At 51.4% G+C, this 12399-nt stretch overlaps 1 long non-coding RNA gene across 1 annotated transcript; it reads left to right on the top strand.

The window, feature by feature from the left end:
• The first annotated feature begins 3146 nt into the window (after positions 1–3146).
• LOC113186953 (uncharacterized) lies at positions 3147–8313 on the top strand. Its single transcript, XR_003301361.2, has 3 exons — positions 3147–3332; positions 5128–5251; positions 7966–8313. It is a non-coding gene; the product is annotated as an uncharacterized LOC113186953 (long non-coding RNA).
• Positions 8314–12399: the final 4086 nt, after the last annotated feature.

The following is a 12399-nucleotide window of genomic DNA, read 5'->3' as shown; positions in this document are numbered from 1 at the left end:
GGACACCAGCTCATCCCTGATGTGAGCCCCAGGAGCAGCGGGGAATCCTGGAGCTCATCCTCTGTAAACTGACCCTCAACTGCCGTCCTAAATTTAGAACACACATGGGCTTTCCGCCTCCAGCAGTGTGGCCTGGTCCTTACTCTGTTGCTTTGATGCCTCTGGAGGAATTTGCTATTTAAGGACATCCTATGATTAATCACTTCATAAAGCAAAAGCCATCTCCGCTGTTCTGTGGGGAATAGCTGTTTTCACAGGTGGGTGTTGCTCAAAGCAGGGCTGCCAGTTTAAAAAAATATAGATGCCCAGTTGAGTCTGAAATTCAGACAAACAATAAATATATTTTTTATTAAAAGTATGTCCCAATGACTGCATGGGACTCCCACATGTGACAGAGCTGAATTGTGTTGCCCCCAGAATTTGTATGGTACCAGGGATTAAACCCAGGGGTGCTAAACCACTGAGCCACATCCCCAGCTCTTTTTATATTTTATTTAGAGACAGGGTTTTGCTGAGTTGCTTAGCACCTCACTAAATTGCTGAGACTGGCTTTAACTCAAGATCCTCCTGCCTCAGCCACCCGAGGTCTGAGGTCATAGGTGTGGCCACCGCGCCTGGCTGTATGTTGGAGTTCTAACCCCAGTCCTTCCGGGTGTGACTTTACTTGGAGATGGGGTCTTTACAGAGGTAATCCAATTAAAATCTCGTCATTAGGGTGTGGGTGACAAAGTAATATGGCTTATGTCCTCATTAAAAGGGAAACTGAGGACACAGACACACCCACAGGAACACGAGGGTGGAGGCCAGGGTCAGTCGACACGCCAAGGGTGTCCAAGATGCCAGCAAAACGCCCCACGCTGGGACGGGCCTGGGACAGGTTTGCCCTGGCAGCCCCGGGAGCCAGCCCACCCTTCTTGGCTGCCTGGCTTCCAGAGCCAGGAGCCGACACCGTCCTGTGGTCTAGGCCACCCAGTGTGAGTGCTGTGTTCCCGCACACCTGGTGACCCTCGTGACAGCCACTTGGTTTGTTCAGGGAGAGCTTGGGACCCCAGAGCAGGGGATTTCTGCTCTGCCCATCCCTGATCTGGGCCAGGGGGTCTCCACAGTGACAAATTCCCGGTCTCCGTAGCATTTTGTGTCCCTATTTGGGGTGGTGGAAGGAGCAATCCTGTGAAGCCCATCGAGCCTGGTTCTATAAGTCAGGGTGACAAGGGAGGGTCCCGCAAGGGGGATCCAGAGCCGCCCAGGTCAGGGAGCGAGGGAGCCCAGGCGTGGTCAGGGACACCCTGCCGTAGAGCCTGACCCCTGGACCCCAGACCGGCTCCATGGGGCTTGTCTGATGGAGAAGGGCAACCCCGGGGCTTGTGGAGGGAGGCCGCCCAACCTCTTGTGGCCTGAAGGTGACCGGCCTGCAGCCAGGGCTGCGGGTGCTGGATTATTGCTTCCTGGATCTCGTGGGTCGGGCTTCCTTCCGGGGCAGCAGCCCTGGCACGGCAGCTCCCTCCCCGCGAATAGCCGCGGACACGTGTATCCTGGCCATCTGGGTTGAGAGCATTTCCTCTTCATTGTTTGAAGGAAAGTTCAGGGCAAATATGGAAAAAGCCGCAAGTGGGGCGGGCTGCCCGCGCCCCCAAAGGTGTAGCCACGCCCGGAACGTGGCCTGCCCTGCAGGGCCAGGAGTGGCCCCAGGTCCCCCTTCCCGGGGCCTCTCTCTGCAGCCTGGCCCCCCATCGAGGCAGGAGAACCTGGGGAGCTGTGGGGTCCACGAGGACAAAGTGCACATCCCTCAGGGCTGCAGGGGCCCCACTGCCTGCAGCAATGTGCACCTGAGGGTGCTCCTCCAGGCCCCTGCCCCTCAAGCTGCAGCAGCAGGGCTTGGGTGCTCCCCATGGGTGCAGGACCTACCTGCCATCTGTCACCCTCTAAAGTACTAATGGAGAATCTGTCGCCGTCACCCCCGTTCAGCCTGGTGCAGAACGGACCTGAGGCTGCTGCGTGTAATTATTATGGGTGGAGGTCGAGAACCGCCACTGTCCAGACAGGCCGGAACCAGTGCCCTGGATGAGTCCGTCTGAAGATGGGAGTGGGGACAAGCAGCCTGGGACCCTGCCCTGCCCAGCCTCTCCCATGCCAGCTGCCTCCACGCAGCCATGGCTCCAGCAAGTGTAGCACCGTGCCCCAAGTGCCACTTCTCAGTGCTTGTCATGCCCCATGCCTCTCCCCCCCTTCTCCAACACACACCCCACACCTAAGCACATGCCCCTCCAGTGGGATGCAACCAAGTCTCTCTGTTATGGACGAGGAGACACAGCAGAAGTAACATGTGCCACTTCTGGGAGTCATGTTCCTTTAAGGAGAGAATGTGCCTTCCAGTCCCCTTTCTCCTCCCCAGTGGCTGGAATGTCAATGTAATGGCCCAAGTTCCAGCAGCCATGTTGGGCCAAGGAGAAGGCATTTAAGGCAGGAGAAGCCCAACCCCTCACTTTGGTCCTGGGTACTCTACCATTCAGCTACATCCGCAGCCTTTTGGATTTTTTATTTTGAGACAAGTTCTTGCTAAGTTGCCCATGCTGAACTTGAACTTGAGATGGTCCTGGCCTCGGTCTTCCAAGTAGCTGGCGTTACAGATGTGAGCCACGGCACTTGGCTCAGTGTGCGAGGAAGTGAGAGGACACCACTCTGGATTTTTCCACCTTATGAATGACAGATCTAATAGCTAATATATCCAAATGACAGAAATGTGTAGCTGTGGTTTTCCTTAAAGGGAAATACTGCCTTACTTTTCTTTGTGCTCCTTTCAGGATGTGGCACATAGTAAGCGATTTGATTTGGTTTAAACTTGTAAAATCCCGCTGCCTGGGGGAGTTCTATACAGCACCCGGCTTCCTGCTGTCCCACCGCCCTGGCCTTTGTCTCTCCTGAAAACAGCCTCTTTGACATTCCAGACAGGGCTTTTTGAGGGAGGCCATGCTCAATTTGGCCCGATTTCTGTTGATCTTGGTCTGGATTATATCACTTCTTAGGTCAAACCTCTGAGATCTGAAGTCACCCCGAAGGCCACTCTGGGCAGCTCCTTGCACGTCAACAGAGCGTCCGAGCCAGGCCACGTGTGGGGTCAGAGCCGCCGAGAGGAAGGGCTTCCAGGAAGGAAGGGCCGGTCAGCCGGCAGATGCAGCCCAGGTGGGGAGGCAGCCTTCCGCTGCGGGACCGTGACCCTGCACAGGGTCCTCTGGTAGACGCAGAGAGTCAGGCTGCCAGCGCCCAGAAAGGGGGGCAAGGAAGCAAAGCAGCCAGAACCCGCCCTTGCTGAGGAAACTCTGGGGCAGGGACAGGTAGGGCAGTAACTCCGGAGCCACGGGCGGCCCTCTTATGTGGGATTTTCAAGGGGAGGGTGGTGTCCTGTTCTACCTATAGCAACAATCTCTCCCTGGCCTGGGTTTTCTCCCTGGGTTTCCGGGTTTCCTCTTTTCCCTAAGAGGTCGGGAAAAGGGGATATTTTATATTTTTCTGGATACATAGCTCTGTTATCCGTATTGTTTATGTTTTTTCAAAATGTATTTGCTTACTTCTGTCACTTAAATAGAAACCAAAATTCTGATAAAGAAAAAAGAGCTGGGTGCAGGGACATACTTGGCAATCCCAGCAATGCGGGAGGCTGAGGCAGGAGGACCACAACTTTGAGGCCAGCCTGGACAACTTAGTGAGAAGTAAAAAGAGCTTGGAATGTAGCTCAATGGTAGAGCATCCTTGGGTTCAATCCCCAGCACCAAAAAGAAAAAAGGAAGGAAGGAAGGAGATTAAAGAGAGAGAGAGGCTGGGGTTGTGGCTCCGTGGTGGAGCACTTGCTTGGCATGTGTGAGACCCTGGTTCTAACCTCAGCGCCACATAGAAATAAATAAATAAAACAAAAGATCCATTGACAACTAAAAATAATTATTAAAATAAAAATAAAAAGAGAGAGCAAGAGAGACAGGGAAATAGATAAATGATTAATGAATGAATAAAAATAAAACCCCGGGCTGGGGTTGTGGCTCAGAGGTAGAGCGCCCGCCTCGCATGTGAAAGGCACTGGGTTCGATGCTCAGCACCATGTAAAATAAAATAAAGATATTGTGTCCGCCTATAACTAAAAAATAAATATTAAAAAATGAATTAAAAAATAAAATAAAAGGGCAAGGGATGTCTGCCCTTTGTCTTCTCTGGGAATGGGACTTGTTTACAACCATGTGGCTTATCAGAAAAGGGGTCCCTGGTGAGAAAAACATTGGGAATTCCAATTGTTACAAGGACCTGGCTTTGGGCAAAAATGTCAAAACAGGGTGGTAGGGCAGCCTGCCCTCCACCAGGAGACAGATCTAGGGACCTCCCTTCAGTGCCAGGGTTCCCCAGAGAAGCAGGACAAACAGAATATATGAAAAATGCAGAAAAAGATTGATCTGATGTGATTAGTCTGTGATGACGGAGACGCCCCATGTTCTCTGTCTGTAAGGTGCAGGGGCAGGAAAGCCGAGGTGTCCATCCTGGTCTGAGTCTGAAGACCCCAGGACCCAGGGCAGGAGAAGACAGACGTCCCCACTGAAGCAGAGAGTGACTTCGCCCTCCCTCTGCCTCACTCTCCTCTGCTCTCGTGGATGGGATGAGACCCCCACCCCCGGGAGCCGAGGTTTCCCTAGTCTGTCTACTGATTCAAATGCTCACCTCTTCTGGACACCTCCTCAAAGTCACTTCCAGAATTTGTATTTTACCAGCTGAGTGTCCCTTTGCTCAGTCAGGTTGACACATAAAATTAACTGTCCATAACCCCAATGTGTGCCATGCGACTCCAAAGCTGCAGTCTGTGAATCGCTCCCTACCTGGCCTCCCACAGCCGACCGCACAGCCGACCCCGGAATCCCACGGTATCTGTCCATTCCTCAGGGAGCAAAACGAAGCCGACCAAGGTCCTGCAGCCCCAGAGTGGCCCCGTTGGAATTTGACCTTGTGCCTATCGGTCCTCCGATCTGGACGCCGTCTACTCGGAGCTGGCCGGGCCGGCGGAAGGGCTGGCAGCACAGTGTGTGCTGCGGGGTGGATGGAGCTCCGGGGCCACTGGAGATGAGTTTCCCTACATTTGCGTTTACTTCCCAGGCATCTGCTGAGCGCAAGGCCTGGCACTGACCTCCTCGAGGCGTAAGAGGAACAATGCCAGGGCCCCCCCAGGAGCTGGCATGGGCTGGCAGGCAGGGGCGCGGGAGTTTTTCGGGTGCACCTGGTAAGTGTGTGGGAGCCCAGGAGAGGGGGACTATTCCCTGCAGGAAGGCGGGGTCGGACGAGCTCTGAGGCCTGAACAGGGCTTGAGAAGGCTACGAGCAGAGGAGCAGCCCAGAGGGAAGTGGAGGCTCCAAGGCAGACGTGTGGGAGGCGCGTTGGGGACAGCAGATGAGTTTGTCTGGAACAGCCAAGGTGGTGACGGGGCCAGAGGAGGGAAGCTGGGGAAGTACAAATAGAATTGATTCGGTCTTTAAAAGAAGGGGAATTCGGACGCCTGCTCCACATGAGCACACCTTGGGGACACCAGGCCAAGCCCACTAAGCCAGACACAAAGGAAACACCCCAGGCCACTGGCATGCGGTCCCCAGGAGTGGGAGTCATAAAGATGGAAGGTGGAGTGGTGGTCCTGGGGCCTGGTGGCGGGGGCGGAGGGGGCGCTTAGTGGCCGTCAGTTTGAGGAAGTTCTGGACACGGTGGTGGGATGGCTGCACCAAGAAGTACCCAAGGCACCGAGCCCGCACCTGAAAGGGTAAAAGGGCAGGTTTTCTGTTGTGTGTAATTTACCACCATTTCTTAAATAAATAAAAACTTTTTAGAAGATTGGAAGGAGCAGACATCTTTTGAAGGAGTAAATGCCACATGCTGCGGAGTGTGGACTTCACCCCTCAGCCTTCTATTGCTGTGCGGTCAAGACCTCTGACCCTGGCGGCCACCAGCAGCCACCAATTCCTCTGCTCCCAGTTCTGTGGGCCAGGGACCTGGGGCCCCGCTGAGGAGCTCTTTAGCTCCATGTGGAAGTGGCTTGGGTCTCCCATGTCATTGCTGCCAGGTGGTAGCTAGGCCTGGGATGTTCAAGAGGGTTTCACTCTGGTCTGGCAATCGCAGGGATGCATGGGAGACGAGGACCTCTCTTTTTCTCCCTACATCAGTAACGTGGTGGACGGGCCCCAAGCAGGAGCTTCCCAAGCAATCACGGCAGGAACTGCATAACTCTTACAGGCGAACCTCAGAAACCGCAGAGCCTTAGTGCCACCCATTCTATTGATCCAAGTTCAGAGGGAAGGAAAAGCCTGCCTCTGAAGGAGAGAGAGGCCAGGTCACTCTGCAAAGGACGGGTAAAGAGAGAGGGATTGTTGGCCAGAAAAAGTCTTGGACCAACTTTTTTAAAAAGTTTGCTTTTTTGGTGCTTGAATCAAACTGAGGGCTTTGCACATACTAGGCAGCAACTCTGCCACCCAGCCAGAACCCCAGTCCTCGGAGCAACTTTTATATGTGTACATGCTGCCTTCCTGGCGGGGATTAAACCTAAGGCTTCGCATAGACTAGTCAAGCATCCCACCACTGAGCCACATCCCCAGCTTTTTTTATTTTTTATTTTGAGACAGGTCTCGATAAGTTGCCCAGTCTGGACTTGAATTTGCAACTTTCCGCCTCAGCTTCAGCATCCAGAGTAGCTGGGATCAGGGTGCACCACTATGCCAAACATGTTACTTTATTTGTAAATTATACTCATGCATTATTGTTCTGATCCATTACGCATTTATAAAACTTGCACAAAAATGGACCTAGGCAGACTTACTATACAGTTAGCAACATTTTGAAATGATTTTAATTTTTGTTCTCAATATGGGTACAAAAGCTTTTCTCTCAAATATGTCAATGATCAAATTTTGTTGGTGAAAATAATGCAATTGAGTATAGTTCATTCTTCTTTTTAAAATAATCCTGCTGTAATAATAGGCTTAGTGAGCTGAGGTTGCTTTTATATATATATGTAAGTACCTTATTTTAATATTTGGACTTGATGAGCATCGTAGCTGAAGAATACACAGCCCAATATGGGAGCCAGAAGGCAGAGGGCTCTCTTGTTCACCCACAGAAAATTATCTTTCTCTTTTAAATTCACCAGTTATACAAAGATTTTTGTTTGTTTTCAAAATATGATGAATAACTTTCCATTATTTGTGCTGTCAACTGCTACTTTTGCAAAGTATTTTTAATAATGTCTTCAAAATCCACCACTTCTCTCTCTGGGATGATTTCTAGATTAGAGACTCTGTTCCAAGTTTGTTGTTGTTGTTTAAAGTGTGCAGATATGAAAGAGTTTTTAATTGACACATTATTAGCTGCTCACTCCCTTAAAATCCCATGCAACAATGTAACATTTCCTAACAGGTTTTTGGAAATGGTCCATTGCATAAGATAAAGCGGTTACTTTCTTAGGATGATGAGCATGTCACTTTTCCCTGAAGTGTCGGAATGTGCGTGTGTGTGTGTGTGTGTGTGTGTGTGTGTACACGCAAGTGCGCACATACATACGTACGTTTATGCTCACGCTTTTAAGAATGTGCTGGGGAGCCAAGAGCTGTGCCAAGAACCACTTGCTGTGGACAAAGGGCCAGCAGATTTGGGACACTCGTTCTAGGTCTATTTGTTTAAACTCAATGGGTCTTTTAAATGTCTGTCACATGATCCACTGAATTTCTGGAACAAAAGACTTTCTTCATTCCTGGCAAAACATTGAAAAGATCCTTGTCTGTTTAAAGGTCCAGTTTTTTGTTGCGTTGTTTGCTTTTTAATCAAGCTAACCACTTCCTGTGGGCTGCACTTCCGGCTCATCCTTTCCCTGCTTTGGGGGTGCAGGTAGTGAACTCCCAGTCTGAATTACCTTGGTAGCCCAGTCCTGAATTCCTTTTTTTTTTTTTTAATTCCAAGTCAAATGTAGCTCCGGCAGCTTTGAGTTTTCCAATGACACATTGTTTTACCTGAAGAGATCATTTACAGAAGAGCAAGAACTCTCTGGTTGTCATTCCTTAGTGGCTCATAAGAAAAGCAGTTCTTCATGGACTTCAACCTTGATACCTGACCTTTTTGGACACAGTAACAGCATCTGTAGTTTTATCCAGTCGAGCAAACTTCCCACTGAAAATTTCTAATGAACAGCCAAATGTTTGTGAGTATTTTCTGGGCATTTCCAGCCGTATTTGTTGACAAAGGAGTGCATTTTGGTGTCTTACCATCTCGTATTCCATTATTTACTCCATATAAGCATTTGCCCACTGATACTGCCTCTTAGACACTTTTTGTTGTTGTTTAACAAAAAAAAAAAAAAAAAAAAAACCCTCAAAAGGAGTTCCTAAACATTTTCCACTAAGTTGTTGAGAGTTCGTAAAGCCTGGGGCTGGAGTGGAGCTGGGGTACAGAGCTTGCCCACCATGCACAAGACGATTCCCAGCACTACAAAAAAAAAAAAAAAAAAAAAGTTTTGTCAAGAACTGCATTGACAGTGATCAGTGATCACCACCTGTTATGGTTTCAATATGAGCTGTCCCCCTGCAGAAGCTCCTGTGTCTGACAATGCAAGAACGTTTAGAGGTGAGATGATGATTGGTCATGAGACCCTCTACCCAACCAGTGCACTAATCCAGTCAAATGGACACCTGGGTGTGGCTAGAGGAGTCATGGGGGGCCTTGGGGTATATATTTTGTCCTTGGTGAGCGAAGCTGAGTCTCCCTCTGCTTCCCAGTGCCATGTCCTGAGCTGCTTCCCTCCACTTCACTCCTCCACCACGACGTTCTGCCCCATCTTGGGCCCCGAGGAATGGAGCCGGCCGCCTATGGACTGAGAGCTCTGAAACCCCGAGAGCCAAATAAAGTCTCCTCTAAAATCGTTCTTGTCAGGACTCTGGGTTACAGCAGCAAAAAGAGCTGAGTAATACACCACCCCAAGAAACGGAAATGGGGTGAGGAGAAGAGGGAGAGAGGGAGCTTCCAGGGGAGAGGGCCTCTCCGTCTGTGGAGAGAGGGCCTTTCCTTGTCAGCTCTGACAAATAAAATAAAAAAATAAAGGGCAGAGGGTCTCTGGGATGAAGTTTTCTGACAATCAGGGGTCACTGTGAGGGCACAGAGACAATGATTATTGAACATGTCCTATGTCCAGATATTGTGCTGACTCTGGGGACAAACCTACGAAATAAATGCTGCCCCTCATTTACTTAAAAAAAAAAGAAAGAAAGAAAAAGAAAAGAAAAGAAGAACCGGTTTGAGGACACTTTACACACCACGCTCAGGGCTGAGGCTGGTCCTGGGTTCCGGGTGCTCAGTTCCAGGGTGTTGCTGAGGGAAGTGGCCTCCTGCAGTCTGGAGCAGAGAGGGAGGCACAAACCCACCTCGATGGAAACGCCTGGCTTGTCCTGCCCGATGAGGTCCCCGTGGTGCTGGCCTGCGTTTGCCAGCTCCGTCGGCTCGTGTGTGGTGGGTTTCCCCACCAACAACCAGTTCTCCAACACCAACTCCATGATCGGCAGTTGAATTCAGTCCTGATACTGTCTGCCTGGAGTTGGGTCAGACTCCCAAATTATGAGACTTCTCCCAATTTAGATGCCAGCCACCAACGGGGTCCCCAGGCCCCCCACATTTCTGCCCAGCTGACGATAAGTTCACGAGCTCACACCCACCCCTCAGGTTTGGTAGAGTAACTCTCCAGAAGACTCAGAACTCAGGAAAGGGGCTGCTTCTGGTCAAAGTTATGACAAAGGAGACACTGAAAAGCTGGATGGGAGGTGTGGGGCGGGGTCTGGAAGGGTCCCGAGCTGCAGTGTCTGTCCCCGTGGAGATGGAGGTGGCCTTCTCCTGGCCCGTGCACGAGTTCACAGACTGGCAAGCCCCCTAACTCAGGGTTCTGATGGAGACTTCAGGCAGAGACTCAGTTGATGAAATCGTTGGCCTCTGAGGATCAGCTCCAGCTCCAGCCCTCTCCTCTCCCTGAAGGTTGGGGGCAGGGGCTGAAAGTTCCAACCCCCTAATCATGGCTGAGTCTTTCTGGTGACCAGCTCCCTCTCTGAAGCTGTCTAGGTGTCCCCCTCTACCCCATGACTCATTCACTGGCATCAAAAGACCCGTTACCCAGAAGAGTTCAAAGGTTTTAATAGAACTGTGCCAGGAACTGGCGGTAAAGATAAAAAATATATATATTTTTTAATTTAAAGTTGTTTTTTTTAAACACACCTATTGTTCACATGGGCTTGGATATTAGGATTATTTTCAATTTGGGGATCTTTTCCCCCAGGTCATTTTGTTTCGTTTGTGGGGTGCGGGACCCACGCCTGGGACTGGCACACATGAGGTTAAGTGCTCTACCCCTGAACTCCACGCCCCTGATGGATTGTTTTTAAAACAGTTACCTAAGTTAAAATCCAGTAGTATAATCCATCCATCCATAGTCAGTCCTCTCATCTGAGGACAAGTGGTGGTAAATGTCACAGGACAGTAAGAAGGGACAGACGTGGGTGAGAGCTAGTTCCCCAGGGTTCCATGCGTGGGCATAGCTTGACCCATAGCCCAGATGGGGACTGCTGTCAATCTGAGTGATAAATATTTGTACTAAGAAACAGAGGTATGGAGAGTCCCTGGGTGGAGTGACTTGTCGGGCTTCATCCCACACACGGGCACCGGGGACTTACTGGGTTCCAGAGCTGAGGCGAGAGCGTCCGAAACCACAGGGCAGATGTGAGCCAGTCCTCGGCCTTGAGACTCCCGAAGCTCGGCCATCAGTCCAGAGGGCACCAAAGTCCTGTCCCAGCTCATCACATCAAGGGGTGGGGGTGCCGACAGCAGGGCGGGGGCTCTAGACGGGGCCATGAGTCATGGGGAAAGGGTCACTACAGATAAACTTCCAGGAGGAAGTGCGCTGCTGGCTGAATTCTGAGGGTCAGAGTGAGTTGTGGCCTACGGGATGCCCACAAGTTCAGGAAGCCACCAGGACAGCAGGGTAGCCAGAGCGAAGGTCCCCAGTTGGGGTCAGGAGGAAGAGAGGTCAGCGAGAGGCCACGTCGCAGGTCTGGGTGTGAGGGGCTGGGAGTCTTGATGTCACTCAGGGCAAATGGCTGAGGAGGGGCTGAAGGAGGGAGGGGGTGGGTCACATCTGAGTTTTAGGAGACCTTTCTCATCACAGGTGGGAGGAGGATGCCCCAGGGAGGAGGCAGAAGGCAGGAAGCCAGCGAGGGGTCAATGTCACTGTGAAGTAGGACAGAGGGTGAGTCCTCAAGAAGGGGAGCGACCTGGAGCAGCTACTCAAGGTTACAGGCCTGTCCCCACACAGGGAGCTCACGTAGACAAGATGTCGTTCAGGGATCCCAGGCCACTTGCTTTCGGCTAACTGGCTATGCCTTCAGGGGTCCCCATACGTGCGCCTCACCTCCAACCAGCCCCTAGAATGACTCAGAACTCAAGAAAGTGCCATACGTAAGGGTCATGGTTCTGCTTTTTTTTTTTTAATAGCAAAGGACACAAATCAGAACTGGGCAAAGAAAGAGGTCAAGAAGGTGACACCGGGCGGTTCCAAGGCGAAGCTGCTGTATTCCCTGAGGTCTCACCACCCTCTCTGAATTGAAGTGCCACGCTATGGAGTGGTGGCAGGCAGGGACGTTTGCCTGAGCCTCGGAGCCCAGGTTTGTTGGGGTTTCCTGGTGTAGTCACGAATGACGGCTCACTGGCCATGTGGCTGAACGCACCCTAGTCCCTCCCGCTAAGTGGGGTCCACATTGTGGCCAAAGCCCCACATCACCCAATGACCGGTTTTCCTTTCTGGAGTGACAAGTCCCACCCTGAGTTATTGTCTTGTCAGGTCTCCTCCATGAGTGGCCTCCCTAGTAATCCAGGTGTGGTCAGGGCCCACCACGAATAGCAAGGACTTCTGTGTTGCCCGGGGGCTTCCCAAGGTCAGAGCCCCTCCTCTGCCAACACAGGCCAGCCAGATGCCTCACAGTTCAGGAGCTTGGGTGGGGCGTGTGGAGTTGTTGCTTGGGGATCTTGGGAATCCACAGCTCGAGTGTGTCCCTTGGCGCTTGTGTTCCCGCAGGAGAAGATGTCAGGCGAGACGTTAAACGTAGTAGAAGTACAGCAAGGTCTGTTAGAGAGAAGGGAAGGACCTCACGGAGAGGAGAGGGACCTGACGTTCCCCAGTTTTGTGGAGTCTCAGGGAAGTTTCTAGAGGGTTTGGCCCAGGTACCACCTCTCAACTTTTGAGTGACAGTAGGATGGCATCAGGTTTTCAAGTCCCTCCTGCCCCTGTTTTTTCCACAGGGATCCAAGTGGAACCCAGGTGTGGGGTGGCGTTTGCCATCGCAGTGAGATTGAACTGAGATGCGA

Source organism: Urocitellus parryii, chromosome 12 (assembly GCF_045843805.1).
Source record: "Urocitellus parryii isolate mUroPar1 chromosome 12, mUroPar1.hap1, whole genome shotgun sequence".
Classification (NCBI taxonomy): domain Eukaryota; kingdom Metazoa; phylum Chordata; class Mammalia; order Rodentia; family Sciuridae; genus Urocitellus; species Urocitellus parryii.
Note: the sequence above shows the minus strand (reverse complement) of the source record. Positions and strands in the feature narration are given on the sequence as shown.